The sequence below is a fragment of the Callithrix jacchus genome, chromosome 2 (assembly GCF_049354715.1).
Source record: "Callithrix jacchus isolate 240 chromosome 2, calJac240_pri, whole genome shotgun sequence".
Classification (NCBI taxonomy): Eukaryota; Metazoa; Chordata; class Mammalia; order Primates; family Cebidae; genus Callithrix; species Callithrix jacchus.
In genome coordinates, this window is record NC_133503.1 from 178,467,719 (window position 1) to 178,491,262 (window position 23,544).

The following is a 23,544-nucleotide window of genomic DNA, read 5'->3' on the forward strand; positions in this document are numbered from 1 at the left end:
TACAAATTAGAGAAAAAAAAAAAAAAAAAAAAAAATGGAAATAAAATGCAGTATTTAGTGTATAGCACAATTTGACCCTTCTTGTAACCCCATGTATCTGGAATAAAAATTATAAAAAACAAATTATACTGCTATGATTAGATGCTGTTTGGAAGGCAGTGAACAGATGAGTTCTATATTGGAGCCATCTGTGGCCAAAGGGACAGTCATCTCTCTGGATTACCTTTCTTAATTCAGCTGGACTACTTTTTCTTGCTAGATATCAAAAATCAGGGAAAAAATAAATTGCAAGCTTTAAAGCTTGGTAGTCTGCATGATTTTGAATGTTTGTATTTGCTTTAAGCTGTTTTTCTTCCATAATCTCTTATGCTAATAGTATTAGCCTCAAAAATACTAACTTAAAGAGAAATGTTCAATGCCTGTGTAATTGTACCACTTCTAACAGTGAGGATTATCAGGTAATATTTGTTAAGGGACTCATGCACAAAATGGTACCCAAGAGTTCTAAGATGCTAATTAAAATATACAGTGATTTGCCTTTAGGAAGTTACATATCACCATTGTATATAGATACATGCTCTCACAAGACCTACTCTTTGAAATATTTCTTTCATGAAATCTACAGTTAAAATATTTTCTCATGAAAACACCTGTCTTATTCTGTTATCACACTGCTAAACAGATATACCCAAAACTGTGTAATTTATAAATAAAAGAGATTTAATTGGTTCATGGTTCTGTGGGCTATACAGGCTTCTACTTTTGGGGAAATTCGCAATGATGACAGAAGGTGAAGGAAAAGCAAGCACATCTTCACATGGCTGGCAGGTGAGAGAGAGAAGGGGCACATGCTGCACACTTTCAAACTACCAGATCTCGTGAGAACTCACTATCATAAGAATAGCAAAGGGAAAATCTGTCCCCATGATCCAATCACCTCCTACCAGGCCACTCCCCCAAAATTGGAGATTTAATTCAACGTAAGATTTGGGAAGGGACACAGAGCCAAACTGTAACAACATTGATCAGAAATAAGTGTAAGGAAGTGGTTGATAACATATTTTTTTTCAATTCTGATATTAATATAGCAAGTTAGATGTTATTCTGTTTTATTATTTCATGAGGAAATATTTTTCATGAGAAGTGATAATATTTTAGAAAGAGATAATACTTACTGAACTTTAACTACACTGTATTATTTTCCTTGAGCTGCCATATAAATTATCACAAACTAGATGGCTTAATACAACATAAATTTATTTTCTTGAAGCAAGAATTTTAAAAGAAAGCTGTCGGAAGGGCCTTGACCCCTGCAAAGTTCTCCAGGAAGGATTCCTTCTTTGCCTTCTCCTAGGTTCTGGTGGCTCCTGGCATTCCTTGGCTTGCAGCTGCATCACTCCAAATTCTGTCTCCATCTGCATATAGCCTTCTTTCCTATTTCTTTGTGCCCTCTCCTCTTGTAAGGATATCAGTTAGTGGACTGAGGATCCACCCTATTTCTGTATGATCTCACCTTAACTTGATTATATGTGTAAAGATTCTATCTCAAATAAGTTCATATTTGCAGGTACCAAAGGTTAGAACTTGAACATGTCTTTTTGGGAGACATAACTCAACCCACGGTAGATGACAAATATTTTTAACCTCATTTAATCTTCAGGTTAACCCAAGGAGGTTAATATTTAATCACTTTATCTTTACCTCTTATTTGAAAACACTGTGGACTAAAAAACAAATTTTTTTAGACATAACCAATCAGCAAGTTGTAGTGAGAATTGGAATTCTGACCCAAGCTGTCTCAATTCAGAGCTCAAAAACAAGTTAGCTACATGTCTCAAACATGTAAAAATCTCCCTTCAAATCCCGTAGTTTGTGTTCTTTTCTTTATGTAATAGCCACCTCCTAAATATAAATGCTTATTATGTTTATTCTAGTTGCTCAATAACTAGATACTGAAAAGATAGCCAATTCCATTTGCTTCTATCTTTTTCTTTTTATTCTTGAATTCAATTGGTATTTATTGACTAACTATTCAAAACCAGGCATTGATCTAAGCACTGGACATATGATGCTGAACAGAACTGACAAAAAAATTCTATACTCATAAAGGTTATAGTCTAGTAATGGGTGTATATTCTATGTAGGCTTCACCATATTATCTTGGACACTACATATGTATGTCTGTGAAGATAGATTACATTTTTATGTGACATTATTACTATAGAATTCAGTTCATCTTAAAGGATAGTTTCTCAAAATATTATTGTTAAGAAACCATTAAAGGAAAAATTCAAAATCAGAACCTCAAAACAGAAATAATGATTGAAATTCTGACCAAATTCTACAACCTGTAGTTTGAGAATTCCTTTGGAGATGGAAACAGAATTGTTTATGTACAGCTGAACATAGGCTGATTTGAAAATGCCAGGGGGATTTTCTGAAATGTATGCAGAATATTTCTGTAAGAGGTGCTTGGTGTCTTGCTGTAGTGCTTTAGCTAATTCTGCAGAGTGTTTAACTGTCAGTGGTACTGCCTTGTTCAGTAATTGACTAGCTCTTAGAAGCCAGATGACCTTTAAAAATGCCAGCTTCTGATCAAGACCTGATGTGAAAGTCTTTAAGAGACTACAGATGGCTGTATAGGGTGTAGCTGCTCCTGTAGCTATCATTCTTTTACTCCAAATGCCAAATTAGTATCAACTTTCAGTTGACGCATAAGGGTGATGAATATTGTTTCTCATTAAAATAACATTCTGAGTTAAAAACCTATAAGGTCATCACAAAAACAAAAATTAAAATAAAATAACATAAAATATTTGAAGGATATTTTCCAGCATTATTTTGCATATGTTTTTTATACAGCTGAACAGTAAAAATAAAAATTGAAATTATATGTGGAAATTAGTTATAAGGTCTTGTTATGCTCTCTATATTATATTTAGAATTAAAAAAAAAACAGTTCAGGGATCTTTTCATTTTTCCATGGAGAGTTTAGATCAGTGTATGGCAGCATCACTGGGTGAATAAAAAGTGACAATTATAATAGTCAAAATCACTCCCAATGATATTCTAGATCCTTTGTAGAATATATTTGAACAAATATGACATACAGCATAAGATTAAATACCTCTAGTAGAAGAGTGCAAGTTAATAAGTTATAGTCAATTTAATAGAACACAATTTAGTATTTTTATTTATATTTAATATTTGAACTAGTGAAATAATATCATTAAATAGAACCTGAAAATTATAAAATATCATATAAGAAGAACACTATACTGTATTACTCTCTCAGATATTTTGTTAGTTTTATCTTGATATCTAAGGTTAAATATAAATACTGTAAAAAACAGTCATGGGACTTTTATTATAGAAAATATTTTAGAGATTAGAGATCTTGGTGATATTTTCTCTCTTTTTCATGAGATTCTATAAGAAAAAAATTATTCTCAGCTTTCATTGTCTCGAAAAGATGGGCTTCTCAAGGTATTTTTCAATTTTAATTAATTTTTCTTATTGTAACTTATTTTGATTATTTTTCTTGTGTCCAAAAGAATCTTGTAGCTGACTTAGAAGTCTAAAAAATTATACACTGTCTAATAGTATATGTTTTCATGTACTATTTGTTTTACAGTTATTATTTAATTTCTACTTTTACTTGCCATTTAGCCTAGGATTGTCCTTTGTTCTTGTAAGCACTGTAAGTAATTTATAAATTAAGTACAATGCAAAGAAATGAACAAATAATAATCAAACAAATAAGAAAAAGAGAAATTCTACTAGCAGTGATTGTAGTTGGGGAAGTCAGGTTACATGTGATATTGCCTGCTATATCTTCTGCATTTGCACATTAAACAAATTTCTGAGATCACAAAAATTACACTGAAAATGAACGCTGAATGTTGCAAACATATTTGATAAATGACTTTTATCAAGTAAAAATTATTTTGCCTACTAAAGAATAAATATTCAACATAAAGTACTTTGAAAATGCTGGTCTAAGCCAAGATACAAAAAAAGTAGAGGAAAATACTTTTAGGTGCAAAGGGGTGGAGGCAGACTTCGAGGCAAGATTAGTTAGGTAATAAATTTTTTTTAACCTATTGTTTATTCTGAGTATTTGCTTATATAAAGAAAATTTTCTACAATTCATTTAGTAATTCATTTACCTAATAGATACTGAGTACCTGTATGTTAAGATGTGTTAGCTACTAGTTCCTACACAAATGTAACAGTGAAATAAATAGCAATTCATACAAATATTTTCATGTACATTATTATGGAAAAATTATTAATAATAAATTTTACTAAAAGTGTTGTACAGACTAACAAAATAGCATTCTATAAATATGGTTATCATTATTCTTTTCAAATTTACATTATGTTCAGATATTTTAAATGGACTTTATGTCACCTTTTTCAAAATATATTCTATATAATATAAAATTTTAAGGCAACTTTAATTGTGTCTCGTATCAGAGTATCACTAGTTCCATGGAATGTGACTAGATTGGCCAGTCTCCCTTTCACAGTAAGTTCAGTTTTTAAAACAATGTTATATGTTTTCTATGTACTGATACATTAAACATTAGAATTTATATACTGCTGTAACATCCCAGTCTTAATGAAATCAAACTCTGTCAATAATACTTAGTTAAAACATATAGAAAGGAATTAAAGTATAGTGTTTTGAGCTAGTCCTAGTGCAAAACTTATATCAAATCTTAAGGGCAATGTATAGAAACACCAAAATAAGGGGAGAGGTAAGGAAGGAAGACAATATCTAAAATAAATCTGTTGATTTATTTTCTCTTATGTGTTTTACAAACATATGTCTATACTTAGGCTTTCATGGCGCATTGACTTATTTGCGGCACCATCCTTAGGAGGGAAACATACACTGCTGTTTAAACTTTGTTGAGAGGATCCTGAAATGTACAAATCAACTGAAAGCTCACTGAGAAATGCCTGGTACCACTTTTGTCAGACACCTGACTGATAAAATCCAATTTATATGTGGTCCTGATGAAGAAAAGGCAATGAGTAATTTAATCTTGGAAGATATTCTCTTTAGGAATTTTTAGCTTCACCTAAAGAATTACATTTTGATATAATATTAGCTTTGCTTTTCTTTTGGCCAGCAGATCTATATGCAACTAGCATTTCTATAAGGATTGGGGTTTGTTAACCTAATCTGAAATTTAATCTTGTTGTAATGTATTAGATAGCTACTTAAAAAAAAGGATCAATGAAATCAATACAAGTAACATAATGTGTTTAAATAAGTTTTGTTTATACTTTTTTGTCTTATGCTTGTAATTACGGTTAAAATTATAAGTTTTTTGTAAGTTTACTGTTGAGTAAAATTTTAAAGTACAGGAACATTTCTCTAAGACATCTGTCACATTTAAGAAATACTGGTTTTACACTTAATGTTAACTTCTCAATTAAAACTCTTTCCCAGAGGAAAAATACACACAATAAAAATGCCCACCAGCAAACCCTGAATCTTAGGTTGTGTTTAAAAACCCACACACAAAATATTCTAAATGTGCATTAACCACACCTGACACAGATTTTGCACATGTCCATATTTGTAGTTTATTGGTTTATCATTTATTTATTTTTTTCAAAAATATGCAAATTAGTCAGCTTGTTCAATATAACCCAATCTTAACATTCTAAAGTAACTATTTTCCTTTAAATCTAATATATCTTCTAATGTATTTAAGTTAGTTTAACCTTATCGCTTCAAATTTAGTATAATTTTGTTTTCTGTTTAAAATGGATTAATATTTGACCTTCTTTACAATTGGCAATACCTAAAACTCTATTATGTTCTCATCCTGATCCCTAATATTGATTTAGTGATATTAAATCTTGTCATTTCACTGTGTAACTGAACAATAAATCTTGGCTAGATAACTTTAGCTCAGTTAATATAGATAATCTAAGCAGTAAGAAAATCTTCATTTAAAGCCACAATATTTTAACAAGCAGGGTTTAAAAAGATCAAGTTAGATTAATTTATATTGCAATTCATTAAATATAAAACAGGATGTCTTTAAAATATTTAACCGTACGCAATTTCATATATATAAGCATAATTGAAGCAATCATAGCAACTAATAATGTGGACATAGGTGTTTTGAATGCCTAGTAAATAAATCAAGATTTATTTCTACTTAATAAATTGAAATTAATTTGATAACATTTAAAACAATTCTGAGAAATGTTTGTATGTTTTAGTTTTGTAAATTTCTGAACTTCTAATGATAGTTAAATTTTTAAAGATAGAGTCCATACTTAATTTACTAAGTTTAAAATAGATTATGAATTTTAAAATAACTTTGGCTTTCTTCTCCAAATCACCAAAACTAAATAAAATGTAGTAGTTATTACCATTTCCTTAATCTAATTTAAACACATATATGTATTTATTCATAAAAATTGGTTTTCTTTATATTCCAGTACAGGTACAACAAAATATTTTAACAAAAAGCTGTAACTGGGTTTTCAGGAAAGTTCTTAAGCAAACATATTTGAAATAATTTTTCTATAAATATCTTGCAAGTCTTTGCTTTGTAAATAACAAGGAAGCAATGAAACAACCCTTAAAATTTCTAGAAGAAAGGAGATGGATATTTGTTTAATGTGAATGAGCAAACTCTAAATTTCTAGAAAAGTAGTACTACCCCTCTTCAACTTGGATTGAACCTGGAAGATGTTACATTCATTTTCCAGAGCCTTCCAGTCCCATTATAAAGAACCTGCCAGTCCTACTTCATAAAGAGATATTTGCTGAACTGAGCAAGAGCAGAAAATGAGGCAGGAGGTTAAAACTGAGAGCTGGAACATGGCACAAATGAGGAGAAACTATTGCAAAATAACCACAAAATGACATTTATTTATTGTTTTTGACATGCTGGGCGCTTTTGTAGCCACTTTACATATATTAATTCATTAATCCGCTCACCCAACCAAAAAAGGAGTTCCACTCATTATCTCTCTCCCACCCTCTGTTTTAACATAAGATAAAATTGAATATACTAAAGGCCATATTTTATTGAGATATATTTTTGCAAATTTAAACATTGCTGAGGTAATGTTTCAATATCTTACAAAGAATGATATCTCAGTTTCATGGGAGAATAAGTTATCCAAAATTATGCCAATAATATTTACTGACATTTAGATTCAGCCCCAGGCACTCTGTCCTTGTTCTCTTAATTTCATTAAGCAAAGACACACAGTGTCAGTATGTAGAAAACAAAGGAATAAATGCTTTTTCACTAAACACATCCATTGAAGACCATTTAAAGTTTAAATTTCAGGCAATTACTCAAAACAAAATTGAGCTATATTAAGTAGGCAACAAATGCTCAGATTCTAGAAACAAGCCACACAAATGCACACTGGCCTGGGAAAAAATACCTGTTATAATAGGGTTGAACCAAGAAGAAAATGATTATCAGAACAACAACAGCAAACCATCATTATTTTTCCCTAAGCCTATCACTTAATTTGTAGAGAAAACTTATTCAAGTTAATATTAGCAACTCGCGCAACTGAATTTGTTATCTGCTACATATGCAAATCTGCTTAATTCTAAAAGAACATTAAATATATTTAGCCATCTGCATTGTATTAATAGTAAATGCTTTCTCAATATATTTTTGTTAATTACATGCATTTTAAATAAAAGTATATTTAGCTACTTTAACATAATGACTATGGAGTTGGAAGAACCACAGATACCAATTGCAGCTAGGAATCCAGTATCAAGAATGAGTAGATCAGGAAAAAAGCAATATTTATTTAAAACTGTACTAATAAGTGTTTCTATTGGTGTATTTTACATTACACCTCTGTACCATTTTTTCCTTCTTTCTTTAAATTCAAAATTCTATTGCTATATCTTCCTTAATATTGTTTCCTCATGCTCACGGCATTACTAATCTATCATACTATTTACTCCAGTGTTTAAAATTTTTTAATAAAACTGATTTTGAAACTAAAATTGTATGACCTTCATAAACTCTGTGTGGCTACCTTTTTCTTTTCTCTGCAGTCCAAAACTTTGCTCATTTATTCATTTTTGTATGTTGGGTCTCCACACAAGCTATTGCTTAACAATTCTTCAGTTGATTTAAAAATCCTAAAATACCCTTAAATTTGTTAAATGTCTTACCCATTTCAATAATGTTTATTTGGTACATGATTCAAAATATGATAGACATTTGCACAACACTGAACCAGGACATCAATTTTGTCCAAAAAAATAAATATTTCTTTTGTCCACCTGTCAACATGCCATAATTCTTTCAACAATCACTATGACTTTGAGAAAGTTGTTTAGCTCTCTTTGTTTCTACTTATTCAAGTGTCAAGTACATATAGTATCTAATTCATATTTTTCTGGTGTGAATTAACTGGGTAAATATAGGAAAATATAATATTACCTGGTAATCATTATAGAATTATTGTAATTACTGACATAAATTGATAATAAGAATTTCATAAAGTTAATAAGACAAGGAAATAGCAACTCCTCAAATCATAAGATATGGAATCCTAAAATATTTGATGAAGCTAAGATACTGGCGTGCTTCTAACAAATGATTGGAAATGATATAAAAGGAGTATCTAAATAAAGCCGAGATACCTATTTCCATTCACACTTGTTTAAAATAACGATCTTTTATGTAAATTTATTTAAAATTCATGATTACAAACTTCAAATGTACAGTAAGCAATGTCTAGCATTCTATTATTTGATATGTCAAATTCTGAAGTGATTATTTAGCCTCTATACCTTTTCTCAACTTCCACACGCATTCCTTCTCACACATAGTAGATGGTCTTGCCTTACACTGTTGTCAAAAAAATACACTATTTAAATGGATTCAATGCATCTTCCTAATACACGATCTAAAGTTCTATCTATAGTCCTCCCATTGCTCTTTAATTATGTTATGCTGGAAGGTATTTTATTTCTCTTGCATATGGTTAGTTTCTTCTTGCAGTCTGGATCCACAGGTATCTTCCATCCTAAGGATGTCTTTTACTAACTCATTATTTTACCTTGATGTTAGGTCATTTTATACACATCCAAACAGATTCTAATATCTCATATCCTAAAACATACACACTAACCTTTTTGTTTCAAAGTGGCTTAAATATCTAAATCACTTTTTAAATTTTATTTTATTTTATTTTAAGTTTTGGGGTACATGTGCCGGTTGTGCAGGTTTCTTATATAGGAAAACCTGAGCCATGGTGCTTGGCTGCACCTATCAATCTATAACTTAAATATTAAGCCAAGAATACACTAGCTATTTTTTCCCCATGACCCATCCCCAACAAGCCCTACTGTATGTTGTTACCCTCCCTGTGTCCATGGGTTCTTATTTTTTCACTGCCACTTATAACTGAGAACAGGCAGTGTTTGGTTATCTGTTCCTGCATTAGTTTGCTGAGGACAATGATGTTCAGCTTCATCCATGTCTCTGCAAAAGACATAATCTCATTCCATTTTTTTTTTTTTTTTTTTTTGAGATGGAATTTCGCTCTTGTTACCCAGGCTGGAGTGCAATGGCGCGATCTCAGCTCACCACAACCTCTGCCTCCTGGGTTTAGGCAATTCTCCTGCCTCAGCCTCCTGAGTACCTGAGCCACCATGCCCAGCTAATTTTTTGTATTTTTAGTAGAGACAGGGTTTCACCATGTTGACCAGGATGATCTCGATCTGTTGACCATGTGACCACCCGCCTTGGCCTCCCAAAGTGCTGGGATTACAGGCTTGAGCCACCGCACCCAGCCAATCTCATTCCTTTTTATGGCTGTATAGTATTCCATGGTGTATATGTATCACATATTTTTTATGTACTCTATCATTGATGAGCATTTGGGTTGATTCCATGTCTTTGCTATTGTAAATAGTGCTACAGTAAACATATACATGCATGTAACTTTAAAATAGGATGATTTCTATTCCTTTCGGTTTATACCTAATAATGGGATTGCTCAGTCAAATAGTGTTCCTGGTTTAGGTCTTTGAGGAATCACCACACTGTTTTCCACAATGGTTGAACTAATTTACATTTCCACTGACAGTGTGAAAGCATTTCTGTTTCTTTGCAGCCTCGCCAATATCTGTTATTTCTTGATATTTTAGTAATTGTCATTCTAACTGGTGTGAGATGGTATCTCATTTTGGTTTGGATATGCATTTCTTTGATGATCAGTAATGATGAGATTTTTTTGCATGTTTCTGTGATGCATGAATGTCTTCTTTTGATAAGTATCTGTTCATATCCTTTGCCCACTTTTTAATGGGGTTGTTTGTTTGTTTTTTCCTTGTAAATCTGCTTGAGTTCTTTGTAGACTCTGTATTTAGACATTTGTCAGATGGATAGATTGTAAAAATTTTCTCTCATTTTTCGGGTTGTTTATTTACTCTGATGATAGTTTCTTTTGCAGTGCAGAAGCTCTTTAGTTTAATTTGATTTTGTTTGTCAATTTTTGCTTCTGTTGCCATTGCTTTTGCTATTTTTATGAAGAAATCTTTGTGTTTGCCTAAGTCCTGAATGACATTGCCAAGATTTTCTTCAAGAGTTTTTATAGTTTAAGGTTTAACATTTAAGTCTTTAATCTGTGTTGAGTTTATATTTGTATAAGGTGTAAGAAGGGATCCAGTTTCAATTTTCTGCATTTGGATAGCCAGTTTTCTCATCACCATTAATTAAATAAGGAATTCCTTTGCCATTGCTTGTTTTTTGTCTAAGATTACATGGTTATAGATGTGCAGTCTTATTTCTGAGTTCGTTATTTTGTTCCATTGGTCTATGTGTCTGTTTTGGTACCGGTACCATGCTGTTTTGGTTACTGTAGCCGTGTAGTAGATTTTGAAGACAGGTAGCATTATGCTCCCACATTAGTTCTTTTTGCTTAGGCTTGTTTTGGCTATATGAGTTCCTTTTTGGTTCCATATGAATTTTAGAGTAGTATTTTCTAATTCTGTGGAAAATGTCAATAGTAGTTTGATGAGAATAGCACTGAATTTATAAATTACTTTGGGCACTGTGGCCATTTCCACAATGTTGATTCTTTCTATCCATGAGCATGGAATATTTTTTCATTTGTTTGTGTCATCCCCAACTCCCTTGAGCAGTGGTTTGTAGCTGTATTCCTAGATATTTTATTCTCTACATAGCAATTGTGAATGAGAGGTATTCATAATTTGCCTCTCTGCTTGCTTGCTGTTTGTGATTTTTATACATTGATTTTGTATCCTGAGATTCTGCTTCAGTTTCCTATCGGCTTAAGGAGTTTTGGAGCTTAGATGATGGGGTTTTCTATACATAGTATCCTGTCATTTGCAAAGAAAAACAACCTAAATGCCTCTCTTCTTATTTGAATTCCCTTTATTTCTTTCTCTTGTCTGATTGCCTTTGCCAGAACTTCCAATACTGTTTTGAGTAGGAGTTGTAGGAAAAGACATCCTTGTCTTGTGCTGGTTTTTACAGGAAATGCTCCCAGCTTTTCTCATTCCGTATGACATTAGCTGTGGGTTTGTCAGACGTGGCTCTTCTTATTTTTAGGTATGTTTCTTCAACACCTAGTTTATTGAGAGTTTTTAACATGAAAGGATGTTGAATTTTATTGAAGGATTTTCTGCATCTATTGCGATAATCATGGGGTTTTTGTCTTCAGTTCTGTTTACTTGATGAATTATGTTTATTTATTTGCATATATTGAACCAACCTTGCATCCTGGAAATAAAGCCAATTTGATCATGGTGGATAAGCTTTTTGATGTGTTTCTGGATTAGGTTTGCCAGTATTTAACTGATAATTTTTGCATCATTGTTCGTCAGGGGTATTAACTTGAAGTGTGTTGTTGTTGTTGTTCTATCTCTGCCAGGCTTTGGTATCAGAATAATGCTGGCCTCATTAAATGACTTAGAGAGGAATCTCGCCTTTTCAATTTTTTGAAATGGTTTCAGAAGAAATGGTACCAGCTCCTCTTTGTACCTCTGGTAAAATTCAGCTGTAAATCCATCTGGTCCTGGGCTTTCTTTCGTTGGTAGGCTATTACTGCCTCAATTTCAGAATTAGTTAATAGTCTATTCAGGGATTCAACTTCTTCCTGGAACAGTCTTGGGAGGGTGTATGTTTTCAAGAATATATCCATTTCTTCTAGATTTCTTATTTTACATGCACAGAGGTGTTTGTAATATTCTTTGATTGTTGTTTGTATTTTTGTGGAGTCAGTGGTGACATCCTCTTTATCAATTTTTTATTGTACTTATTTGATTCTTCTCACTTTTCTTCTTTATTAATCTAGCTAGCAGTCCATTTTTTAATTAACTTTTTCAAAAAACTAGCTCCTGGATTTGTTGATTTTTTGAAGGTTGTGTGTGTGTGTGTGTGTGTGTGTGTGTGTGTGTGTGTGTCTTCATCTCCTTCAGTTCTGCTCTGATACTGGTTATTTATTGTCTTCTGCTAGCTTTGGGGTTTGTTTGCTCTTGGTTAATTCTTTTAGTTGTGAGTTAGGATGTCAAATTGAGATATTTTCAGCTTCTTGATGTAGGCACTTAGTGCTATACATTTCCTGCTTAATACTGCTTTAGCTGCATACCAAAGATTCTGGTACATTATCTCTTTCTTCTCATTAGTTTCGAAGAGCTTACTGAATTCTGCCTTAATTTCATTATTTACCCAGGAGTCATTCAGATGCAAGTTGGTCAATTTTCAAGTTGTTTCATTTTCTTGACCTTGTGTTTGCACAAGGTCAACAAACTCACTTAAAAACCACAGAACTACATGTTTTTATTTGATTGCACTGTGGTCTGAGAGACTTTTTGTTATGATTTCTCGTTTGCATTTGCTGAGGAGCAATTTACTCACAACTATGGAATGAATTTTAGAGTAAGTGCTACATGATGCCAAGAAGAATGTATATTCTGTTGCTTTGGGTAGAAAGTTCTGTAGATATCTGTCAGTTGCATTTGATTCAGAGCAGAGTTCAAGTCCTAAATGTCTTCATTAATTTTCTGTCTCAATGATCCATCTAATATTGACAGCGGGGTGTTAAAATCTCCCAGTATTATTTTGTGGGAGTCTAAGTCTCTTTGTAGGTCCCTAAGAACTTGTTTTATTAATCTAGGTGCTCCTGTATTGGGTGCATATATATTTAGGACATTTAACTCTTCTTGTTGAATTGAACCCTTTACCATTATGCAATGCCCTTGGTTTTTTTTTTTTGTTGTTGTTGTTGTTGTTTTTTTTTTGATCTTTGTTTGCTTAAAGTCTCTTTTGTCAGAAACAAGGATTGCAACTTCTGGTTTTTTCTGCATTCAATTTGCTTGGCAACCTTTCCTTCATCTCTTTATTTTGAGCCTATGTATGTCTTTGCATATGAAATGAGGTTTTGATGCAGCACACTGATGGGTCTTTTCTTTCTATACAGCTTGCCATTCTGTATCTTTTAACTGGGGCATTTAGCCCATTTACATTTAAGGTTAAAATTGTTATGTGTGAATTTGATCTTGTCATCATGATGGTGGCTAGTTATTTTTCAGACGTGTCAGTGTCATTGCTTAATAGTGTCGATGGTCCGTGTAGTTCAGTGTGTTTTTGTAGTGGCTGGTAATAGATTTCCTTTCCATATTTAGTGCTTCCTTCAGGAGCTCTTGCAAAACAGGCCAGGTGATGACAAATAAACTCAACATTGGCTTGTCTGAAAGGATTTTGTTTCTCCTTTGCTTATGAAGCTTAGTTAAGCTGGATATGAAACTTTGAGTTGAAAATTCTTGTTTTGAAGAATGTTGAATATTGATCCCCAATCTCTTCTGGTCCCTAGGGTTTCCATTGAGATGTTCACTGTTAGCCTGATGGGCTTCACTTGGTAGATGGCCTGGCCTTCCTTTCTGGTTTCCCTTAACATTTTTTCCTTCATTTTGACTTTGGAGAATCTGCTGATAATGTGTCTTGACATTGTTCTTTTCATGGAGTACCTTACTGAGGCTCTCCAGATTTCTTGAATTTGAATGTTGGCCTGTCTTGCTAGATTGGGAAAGTTTTCCTGGATGATACAGTGAAGTATGTTTTCTAACTTAGTTCTATTCTCTCCATCTCTTGCAGGTACCCCCAACAGTTATAGGTCTGGTCTTTATACATAATCCCATAGTTCCCAGAGGGGTTTTTGTTCCTTTTCATTCTTGTTTCTCTAATCTTGTCTGCCTGTCTTATTTTCACAAGCTAGTCTTCAAGCTGTGGTGTATTTTTCTCCACTTGGCCTATTCGGCTACTGATTTTTGTGGTTGCATTGTGAAGTTCTCACGTTCTGTTTTTCAGCTTCATCAGGTCATTTTTGCTCCTTTCTAAACTGAATATTCTGGTTAACTGCTCCTGTAATGTTTTATTATGGTTCATAGTTTCTTTGCATTGGGTTAGAACATACCACTTAAACTCAGTGAAGTTTGTTATTGTCCACTTTTGGAAGCCTACTTCCATCATTTCCTCCATCTCAGTTCATCCCAGTTCTGTGCCCTTCCTGCAGAGATGTAGCAATCATTTAGAACAGAAGAGGCACTCTCGCTGTTTGAGTTTTCAGCATTTTTGCATTGATTCTTTCTCTTCTTCATGGATTTATCTACTTTTGATCTTTGAGGCTGCTGACCTTTGGATGGGGTTTCTGTGAAGTTTTTTTTTTTTTTTTGTCGTTGTTGATGTTGTTGTTACTTTCTGTTTGTTTGTTTTTCTTTTAACAGTTAGGTCCCTCTTCCTTAGGGTTTCTGCAATTTACTGGAGGACCACTTCAGACCATAGGGAATAGTCTCCTGGCTCTCTGCTGCACCTGGAGGTATTGCTGGTAGAGGCTGCAGAGCAGCAAAGATGGCTGCCTGTTGCTTCCTCTGAGAGCTCCATCCCACAGGGGCATGAGCTAATGCTGGCTGAAATGCTCCTGTGTGAGGTGTCTAGTGACCCCTGTTGGTAGTTCTTACCAAGTCAGGAGGCAGGAGATCAGGGACCTGCTTAGAGTCAGTCTGGCTACCCCTTTCTTGAGTAGGTTCAGCTGCACTAGGGAGAATCCCCTTCATCTATACTGCCACCAGTCAGGAAAGACTAGGTCCACTGAACTGCAAGACTGCATCTGCCCCACTCACAAGAGGCTCCTTTCCAGGAATATCAGAGGTCTGTTGTAAACTCCTGGCTGCAGTTGCCATAGTTCCTGCAGGGAGGCCTTGCCTGGTGAGGAGGGATGAATCTGGGTCACACCTATAGAAGCAGTCTGGCCACAATCTGCCACAGCCCTGTGCTGTGCTGTGGAAAATTCCTCTCAGTCCAAACTGCCCAGTCTCCCTGACACTAGCTGTGGGAAATGGATGACTGGAGCCACAGTGATAGTGGCCAACCCTCTTCCCATAAAATCAGTCAGCTTAGTCAGTGTCCAGCCTGCTGCCACTGGCCAAAACCTGAGCAGGTAGTACAGCTCTTTGCTTGGGACCCAAGACCCTGGTGGTGTGGGCTCATGAGAGGGTCTTCTCTTGATCTGCAGGATGCAAAGCTTGGTTTCCTGGGTGGGGTGGCACATTCACTCATCACCTCCTTGGTGGGGTGTGGGAGCTTCTCTTATCTCAGGTGGCTCCTGGGTCATTGCTCCACACCGCCTTTCCTTGCTCTGTGTGGGAAGTGAAAACTGACTAGTCATTTCCAGTGAGAGGACCTGGATACCTCAGTTGATGGAGCAGGATTTTGCTCAGTTGATGATGCTGTTTTCTTTTCTTTTTTTTTTTTTCTTTTTATTGTACTTTAGGCTCTGGCGTACATGTGCAGATCATGCAGGATTGTTGCATAGGTACATACACAGCAATGCAGTTTGTTGCCTTCCTCCCCTGTCAGCTGTATCTGGCATTTCTCCCCAGGTTATCCCTCCCCAACCTCCCCATTCCCCTGCTGTACCTCTCCTGGCCCCCCAAACAGACCCCAGTGTGTGATGCTCCCCTCCCTGTGTCCATGTGTTCTCATTGTTCAACACCCGCCTATGAGTGAGAACGTGTGGTGTTTGATTTTCTCTTCTTGTAACAGTTTGCTGAGAATGATGATTTCCAGATTAATCCATGTCCTCTTTGCTTTCTTCTCAGTGGGAGCCACAGACTGGAGTTGTGCATAATTGGTAGTCTTGGCTTCTCCCCTCTGAATTATTTAGTGATAGTCCTCAAAGTTGTGTTGCTGGAAAACAACACCAAAGCTGACCGCCGTAAGCTGTATTAAATGCAGTCTTAGTTCTCTGCCTGTTTCACCAGAGTGCCACTCATTTTCTGCCCCTCCCCCTTCAAAAAACATGAACTATTTTGTTTTATTTTTTCACATAATGAAAACATATCACCAGTATTTCCTTGTTACTATTTCTTGGACTGCATTTTTCGAAAGTAACAGCTTCTCTGTCAATTCAATTTTCTAATTCTCATCTTACTCAATTTGACCTCATTCTTATAGCACAATTATTCCCTCTGTTTCTCCAACAATCTTTTGTGCTGCCTCGTTTTTCAGGTTGATATGGCCCATTATTCCTAGTTGTCTTTGCCTCCTTCAAAAATAAGCTCCTAGAATAGCTCAAGGCTCAATCACAGGAAAATTTGCTTCTGTATTCTCTCCCTGGTGATGTCATCCTGTATAATGACTAGCTTGAATTTGCTTTTGTACTTTACAATTTTCTTTGAGGTTCAGATTCTTCAAAATTCCAAATGACTTTTAAACATTTAAGTTAGATGTTTCAAAAAATATCTCAACTAAATATGCTTAAGGTAGAATTCTCACTTTCTCCAAAAAACTTATTCTTACCTCCTGTTGTGTTTTTCAGCTTCATGATACTAAAACATCATCTAGCAACTAACTTAAACAAGAAAAGGGAAATTATTTTTTATATCCTCTCTTTTCTCTTTCCGTCACTACAATATGCAATCTCTGTGAAGGTCTACTCCATATTTATTTTACCAAAATTTTAATACAAGCTTTGTCTTTAATTGTTAGAAGGCATATATAGCTTTTAATTCTAATATCTTAATAAAGGATCTCACTTTTAAATACTCTTTTCTTTTTCATTTTATTCTTCTTCAAGATATTGTTTCCAAATTAACTATATATATACGTACATGTAAATATACAAGCACACATATACATGTATGCATAATTATATACATACATACCTGTCTGTATTCATTAAAACAACAGTTATTTCTCTAAATAAAAGACTAGATTGCAAAAAATATTAAAAGTTTTATGGTATTATACATCATTTTCACTAAATGCTTAAAATGCATAGTTAAAAAAGTAGGATTTTTGTACCTCATATACCCTTACTTTGTCAATTTTCTCCTTTGTAAAATATAGATACAAGCATTTACTTCCCAGGATTATCACGAGAATCAATTAGACGAAGTACATAAAAGATTTGGTAAAGTGTATGCCCAGTAAAATTCATCTATAGGTGTTTATTTTAATCACTCTCTTTATTTGAGTATTGAAGGATCTAATGTGGTAATATTTTATATGAAATATCATTACTCTTTATGTTATGGTGGTTTTTAAACATTTTAGTAGAAAATTGTAAGAACCTATTACATTTTACTTTAGTCTATAAAATTATTTAGTATCCTCAATTGTCAAATTTAATTGTAATTGTAGCTTAGAAATAATCGTTAACGAATTCACAATGGAAAGAAATTATCCCCAAATATCTGATTAACTTAATGATTTTACATTTCTTTGCTTTGCTTTTTCCCTCAGCTGTGCTGGTTTATTGTTAAAAAATGACAAAGATTACCCAGACAAGGACAACGGAGCAACCCATCACTGTGATCTGAGGACTAATTAAGCAGAATCTTTGATGTCATCTGTTAAACTTCCTTGGAACAGAAAACACGATGAAAAATAAGTTATCAGCATTTCTGAAGAAATGAAAAATATTATATTGTTGTGATTCATTTTTAAGATTAAAAATAGATATTCTCATGTTAAGGCCATTTTTAAGATCCGGTAATCATGTGAGCCTTGTGTTTTTCTAAGTTGTGTTATAATCATCAAACAGATGCTTTTATGCATTGCTTGATGTATGTTTACATTTTAAAAAAAGGAAAATTCTGAAATAATATGTTGTTTTTGTTTTGAGAGAGTGTCTCACTCTGTTGCCCAGGCTGGAGTGCAGTGGTCTGATCTCAGCTCATGGCAGCCTCAAATTCCCAGGCTTGAGCCACCGTAGCTAATATTTGTATTTTTCTTTTACTCTTTTTTTCTGTTTTTGTAGAAGTGTATTTTTGCCATGTTGCTCAGGCTGGTCTCAAACTCTTGAGCTCATGTGAATCACCTGTCTTGGCCTCCCAAAGTGCTGGGATTGCAGGCATGAGCCACTGCACGTGGCCTGAATTTATTTTTTTAGAGTATATTGGAAAACTACAGCATTGTGCAGTTTATTCTTCTGTTTTAAAAATGTGCGTAGAAAAGAATATTTAATAAATTTTTATATAAAAGTATTTAGTGAAATACATGCCAAATATATTTTTTTAAAAACTAATTACATCTCATTAAATGTTAACTACTCATTTAAACACACAAAAAAATCAAACTATTTTTGTTTACCTATGTAATTTACAGGATGAGATAAATTATTTTAAACACCATAGATTATAAATTTTAATATTGAAGTAGTTTCTTTTACACAAATAAGACTTACAGTTAGTAGACTATTTACAATATTTTAAATTAAGACCAATGTTATTCTAGTAAAGACATATTTTAAAGAGTTAAACTTAAAAATTAGATATGTTTTTTTCTGCACAGATGATAATTCCAAATTTTCTGACCATCTCTGTAATGACAGATCATTGTAAATATACTGCCTAGTATATATTTTCTGACTAACCATTGACTAAAAGTAATTGCTTTATGTTCTTATGATTTTATTTTTCTTTTTGAGATGGAGTCTTGCTCTGTTGCCAGGCTGGAGTGCAGCGGCACAATCTCCAATCACTGCAACCTCTGACTCCCTGGTTCAAGAGATTCTTCTGCCTCAACCTCCTGAGTAGCTGGGATTACAGGCACACACCACCATATCCAGCTAATTTTTGTATTTTTAGTAGAGACATGTTTTCACCATGTTGACCAAGGTGGTCTCAATCTCCTGACCTTGTGATCCTCCTATCTCTGCCTCCCAAAGTGCTGGGATTACAGGTGTGAGCCACTGTGGCTAGCCCAAAATTTTTTTGAAATAGTTGTAGACTGATAGCAAAATTAGGTGATACAGAAAGCAATCATGCATCTTCACTCAGCTTCCTTAATAATACCATCACATAACCATAGTATATTTGTCTAAATTAAGAAATTCAATTTAGTCAAATTTCATTCATTAAGTATTGAACATTATTTTGTATTTTAATGGTTTTCTTTCACTAAAATTATTTTTCTATTCCAGAACTAAATCCAGAACATAGCGTTGCATTTAGTCATACACATGTTTATATTAGCTATATTATAATGTCTATATATATTTGTCTGCATATACTAATACACTTTAATTTTTCTGTTAATTAGAAGTCTATCCATTCTGAATTATTAAATTTACAGATGTACAGTAGTTCCCAATATAATTTTCATATTGTCTAAATGGCTGTGGGACTGATAGTGATTCTCCCTCTTCTATTCTTGATATGACAATGTATTCATTTCCTGTGGTTGTTTTAAAAAATTACCACAAAAAAAAATTACCACAAACTTTAAATTTCTGCTTTCGTGGTTCTGGAGTCTAGAAGTCTGAAATCAGTTTCACTGGTTGAAAATCACAGAGTCAGCCTTGGAGTATTCCCTCTGGAAGTTCTAGGAGATAATTCATTTCTCTTTAAGTTCTGGTGGCTACCCACATGCTGTGACTGTTTGATTGTCACAGTAATTTTAGGGTGTCACTTTCCAGCTCAAAATCTCTGTGGGCAATAACGTCTTTGTCTGAGTTTTACTCATGCCTGTGGGGCTCATTCTACCCACTCAGCCCAGCAGGCTGCACTCTGCTCTCACTACCAAACCAGATCCCAAGCCTGCCAAGGCTGAACCAGGTGTGAAACAATAAAGGGTTTGTGAGTGAGCATGGGGTCTGGCCACCGTGCACAGCCAGGCCCATCAGTGGCATTGGGGCGGGCAGCTCCAGATGCTGGCACAGACCGCGGTTCCTGACAAGGTAGTTCTTGGACACGGTGGTGGTTAGAAGCTTGGAGACACCTGGAATTGCAAAGCCACAAAGAGAGTGTCATAGACCTCTCTCAGGAAGTTCCTAGGTCTGGATTTCCCATAGGGGAAGCTCTTCCCTCCTCTCTTCTCTCTTTCATTCTTTTCTCCTTCTCTTTTTTCTCCTCTCTCATCTCCTTTGCTTCAGCCACAGCATGGCAAGTGGGGCATGTGTTTCAGCCTTGCTTTTATTACAGGACTTTCAGTCCCACCATTTGGAAGGTGCTGGCTTCTTGTTTTACCTCCAGGAAGAATGAGGTATGAGGACAAGTGGAGGGTAAGCAAGCAGAGAGAGCTTCATTGATTAACAGAACAGTTCTCAGGACACCCAAGGTGGGTAGCTCCTTTCCACAGGCAGGTTGTTCTGTTAAGTGCAGCCCTCGGATGAGAGGAGACACGGAATGGGTAGCTTCTAGCCACAGGTAGGCCATCCCGATAAGTTGAGGAGACCCAAAGTGGGTAGCTCCTTTCCACAGCTGGTAGTCCTGACATCTGTGTGAGTCTGGCTGAGTCAAGGGGTTTTAGGGGGTTCAGAAGGGAGGAAGTACATGCTGATTGGTCCATGGGTGGCCATGGGCAAGCCTGGAAAAAGCACCAAGAATTCTCACTTTGGGCTATGGCCTGCCTCCAGAACTGAGAGCCCAGCCCCCAGGCTTCAGGCTATCCCTGGCTTAAAGGTGATAATGTGATGTTTCACTGGACTCTGCCCCTTTCTGCCCAGGAACCTGTCTACCTCCCACCATCATCAATGGCACCCAGGCTGTTTGCACCAAGGATTAACTGTGGCCACTCCAAGTTTCCCTCAGCGTCCCCCATTCTCCCCCTGCCTTTCTCCCATGCTTATTGGTGTCCAAAGTCTGGAGGGGCTGAGATGGCAGAGAGGAGCTTGTGTGTCAGTGCTGCCCCGAACATACAAACACACACCTGGCTGGGTTGCGACAGCCCCCAGGCTTGGCCACAACTTTCCTCCAAAATAAGAGAGGGTGCCAGGAGCAGGGAGAGGCCAGGAAGCAAGAGCAGGTACTTCAGCACATGCAGGGGCAAGGGTGACTTCCTAGAATGCTGAGAGGTCAGGGATGCCCAGGTCCAGAACCACAGCTGGACATCAGCAGCTGTGCCCAGGAGAATGGAGCTCTTGCCCAGCCAACTTGGTAGGGGTTGCGGGTCCCACCTGTTCCTGGCTCCTGCCAGCTCCATGCAGCACACAGCCAGATGGGCGGCCACTGCCATCATCGTGACACTTCAATGTCTGCCCCCATAGTCACATTGCCTTATCCTCTTCTGTCTGTGTCAAATCTCCCTCTTACGATAATAGAAAGGATGGACTTTAGGTCCTGCATTTAGGGCCTACTGGTTTAATCCAAGATATTCCCTTCATCTCAAGAATCATACCTTAATCACATCTGCAAAGACCCTGTTTGCGTGTAAAGCAGAATTCACACTTTCCAGGGATTAGAATGTGTGAATTAGAAATGGCCCCTCTGCAGTGGGGCCATTTCTCAACCTCCCAAGATAATTTTTGTCTTATCTAACTTTGTATTTGTTGACTTGACTCATTATTTGAATTGATTTTTTTCTTTATTAATTTAATTTTCAATCTATTGATTTTTGTGTTATCAAGATCAGTTTCTTCCTTCCATTTGGTTTGGTTCCAAATTGCTTTTCTGCCTCTTGTCTCTTCAGATGGAAGCAGAGGGTGGTGATTTCAAAAATTTCTTTTTCTAATACAAGCCTTTAATGCTATAAGGTTTTTACTAGGCACTGTTTTAATTTCAGCTGACAAATGTTGATGTTTTATTCTTTATTTTCAATTTTTTTAAATATTTGTATTTAAGAAATTGTACATGTTTCTTGAATCTTGCTCTTGGATTCTGTACTTAGCAGTGTGTTTAATTTCCACATGTTAAGTAACTTCTAGATATATTTAGATTATTGATTTCTGATTAAATTTTCTTGTTTTTAGAGCATATTGTATAGGATTTCAAAGTGTATATTTGCTATATTAAGGTTTTGTTTTTGTTTTTTTCCCCTGGGAAATGAATTCAGTTCACCTGTGCTGAAACCGGAATACAGCTCTCTTTTCAGTCGAGCTCTTTGACCACAAGAACACACTTCATCCGGGTTCTAAGGCCTGGTTCAAAAAGCCTAAATGTGAATTAAGGGTCACATAGCAGGTTTGTAAGTTTGAAAAAGCACTGCCCTGATGACCCAGAAACTCTGGTTTAAAAAATAAAAAAACAAGGCTGGGCACAGTGGCTCACAGCTGTAAGCTGTGGGGTAATTAAATAAATTAAGGTTTATTTAATTATCCCAAGTATAATCTGTTGTGGTGAATCATCAATGTCCTCTTGGGAGAACTGTGCTTCTTTTTTCTCATTGGGCAAAGTGATCTAAAATGTCAATTAGATCAATTTTTTTACATCATGGAAATTGTTGCTTATTTTCCGCTGGTTTATCTGCAGTTTACTGAAAAATAAGTAAAATATTCCACCATAATTATGGACATATTTATTACTTCTTTCAGAGCTAGCATTTTTACACTCAGGATTGGTATATCTTCTTAGATTAATTGTTCTCTTTGCAATGATGTAATGTCACTCTTTTTCCTTGTAAGAATTCTTGTTTTAAAATCTACTTTGTCTGAAATTAATATAGCCAGTCTTTGTTTTGAATTAGAATTTAAATGGAGTATCTTTTTTCACCCTTTTAAAAAAAAAATCCATGTATAACTTTGTGTTTACATTGCAATGTTTGTAGGAATATAACTTAGTTCTACATTTCTTTATCTGATTCAACAATCTAGCCCTTATCAACTGGGTTGAGATTATTCACATTTAATCTGCTTATCAAAAATTTTGATTAAAATTTATTTTCTTTCTAGCAGTATTCTATTTGTTCCTTTTATTTGTCTCTTTCCCAGTTTTCCAACTATCTCAGGTTTTAATTAAGTATATTATAGTTTTGTGGCTTTTATAGTCTATTATTGTGTTTTTATCTTTTTGCTTGTTTGCCTTTTTCAGCAATATCTTTATGGTTTATAATGTACATTTGGAAATAATCAGAGGCTATAGTAACATAATATTATGTCACTCACATATAGTTTATAAACCTTATGTTTTCAGTATCTTTTTTATTTCATAATCAATTACTGTTATTTTAATTTTACACATATATTGTTATATATGCAGAAGTACATATATATTTTTTATTCAGTATATATGCAACTTTCTGACTATATCACATTTTTTCTGCTTGAAATATTTCT